Genomic DNA, 2,913 nt, shown 5'->3' with positions numbered 1-2,913 from the left:
AACTCGTCCAGCAAGAAGGAGTTATGATAAGGATCCTATCCTCTTGTGACAAAACGACTTTTCACAATTCAGTACCTCAGATTAAAGTTTATTTTCAAGGGATTTTCTTTTTAAGAGTTGAAATATGTCATGCCAAGAGAAAAGCTCATGAAAAATAAAATAAACATGAAACTATATGGGTCTATGTTGAAATTTATTTTTTTAATTCAAAAGTTATATTGAACAGAAACGTTTGAACATAATACTGTTTTTCATGTTGTGTATAGACAGAAGAGATCCAACCAGTCCATCCTAAAGGAGATCAGTCCTGGGTGTTCATTGGAAGGACTGATATTGAAGCTGAAACTCCAATACTTTGACCACCTGATGAGAACAGCTGACTCATTGGAAAAGACCCTGATGCTGGGAAAGATTGAGGGCAGGAGTAGAAGGGGATGACAGAGGATGAGATGGTTGGATGGCATCATCAACTCAATGGACATGGATTTGGGTGAACTCCGGGAGTTGGAGATGGACAGGGAAGCCTGGCATGCTACAGTTCATGGGGTCACAAAAGAAATGGACAACACTGAGTGAATGAACTGAACCGATAGACCCAAGAATAAGGAGAAGTCTGTTTATAATATAAATATTACTTTGCAGATATGCAGAGTATTTTATCTTTACTTTGGTGCAGAATATTGTAGCCTTATTTTGCTACAGAAACTGTTCAATAATTGGAATTGTGTTTAAAAATTCACAATTTTGTTTCACTTGTAAGACCTCTAAAACTTCTTGGTTATTACTGTGCATCTAGCCTCAGCATCACTTCTTATCTAAAACCATGGCAAGTCATTTGCCTTCATCCAGTATAACTCATTTCCCAGTGGAATATTTGTGGAATTAGAAATAGCAGCTGTTACCTGCCTCCTATTTTGTTGTTGTTTAGTTGCTAACTCTTGTCCAAATCTTTTGGGACCCCATGGACTATAGCCCATCAGATTCCTCTGTCCATGGAATTTTCCAGGCAAGAATGCTGGGGTGAGTTGACATTTCCTACTCCAGGGGATCTTCCCAATCCAGGGATTGAACCAGTGTTTCCTACGTTGCAAACAGATTCTTTACCACTGTGCCACCTAGGAAGCCCAGTAGGCTTAACTATTCTTCCTCAAATCTATCCTGCAACACAGGCAAACTAAAAATGACTGGTAGTCATTGTACAGTGAGAACTACTACAGATCTCCAACAGAAAGTCAAACAGTCCAATACTGAAATAAAGAAAGAATATGAACAAGAAATTGACAAGTGAAATGGCCAATGACCTATGAAAAATGACAAAGGCCATTCATGCTTTTAGAAATGCAAATTAGGTCAATTAGTTATTTTCCTACAAGTGATTTGTGGAACAAATATTCTGGTAGAACTACTTCTCTGGAAATGGACATATGTTTTTCTTCCTTTGCTGTTTTTTATTGGAATATATTTGCTTTACAATGTTGTTAGTTTCTGCTCTACAATATCATGAATCAACTATATGTATACATATATCCCCTCCCTTGTGAGCCTTCCTCCCATCCCCTGACTCCACCACTCTAGATCCCATCTCTCTAAGATCACCAAGTTTAGCTCCCTGTGTTTAGAGCAGTTTTCTACTCCTATCTAGTTTACATGTGGTAGTGTGTATATGGGCTTCCCAGTTGACGCAGTTGTAAAGAATCTGCCTGCCAATGCAGGAGAGGCAGATTCGATCTCTGGGTTGGGAAGACCCCTGGAGTTGCAAATGGCAACCCATTCCAGTATTCTTGCCTGGAAAATCCCATGGACAGAGGAGCCTGGTGGGCTAAGGTCCATGGAGTCACAAAGAGTTGGGCATGTTGAATGACTGAGCACACATGTGCAGTGTAAACATGTCAGTGCTACTCTCTGGACTTGCCCCCTTTCTTCTTCCCCATCTGTATGACTGTTCTTTATGTCTGCACCTCTATTCCTTCCCTGCAGGTAGGTTCATCAGGACCATTTTTCTAGACTCCATAAATAAGCATTAATATATGATGTTTTTACAACTCTGTATCTAGTTATCTGTCAGGCAGAAAGACTTTGGTATGGTCATCATTATATTCTGAATACTTCCACTAGCACTTAAATGGCAGTCAGTGTACAAACCTACAGCGTAGGTATGCTTGAGTGATATGGTCACTGGAGTAAACAGGTAGATTATAGGAAATACTGTTGAGTGCTCTCCATGTCACATTACTAGATAAAGAACAAGTTCTAGGAATTACACAGCCTAAGAATGACACTCTCCTTTGGGAATAAAATTAAATATATGCAAACTTATATAACCACAGAGGAAATGATCTTAAAGAATATACTGAATTTCCAATGATGGGAATTTAAATTTTTTTCTCTAAATTTCATTATTTGACATTCACAATTATATTTTCATTTATTAATTGACTTTAAAAATAATTGGTGAAATCAACATATTAATTCATGATATTAAGTTCTAAGATTTTAATATCATGCTATCAGTGTATTAGTTTCATTCAAGACTTGAAATGACTAGAAATTTGGGATAATATTAGCATCAAATTAGGGGCTGTTTTAGGACACCTATTTTATGTTTTAAGTATTATAAATAGATATATTACCACACTGTATTTACAATGTCAATAGTTGTAAAATCTTAACTCACAAAAATGTCATTATTGTGGTTTAAACATCAATATTTAAATGAAATTTTCAATAGCTTAGGGACTTCTGCTGGCGTACATCTATACTTAGATTTATAGCGTTTTTGAGACATAACTACAAGTACTATGACAGCTCTCCCATTGAGTAATTTCCTCTCTTTTGAACTTTAGTTAAGTCTGGTTGCTGTCTCACAAATGTTTCAGCTTAACTTCCATGGCTCAGTTATAAAATACAACACAT

Source organism: Bos javanicus, chromosome 6 (genome assembly GCF_032452875.1).
Source record: "Bos javanicus breed banteng chromosome 6, ARS-OSU_banteng_1.0, whole genome shotgun sequence".
Taxonomy (NCBI): Eukaryota; Metazoa; Chordata; class Mammalia; order Artiodactyla; family Bovidae; genus Bos; species Bos javanicus.
Note: the sequence above shows the minus strand (reverse complement) of the source record.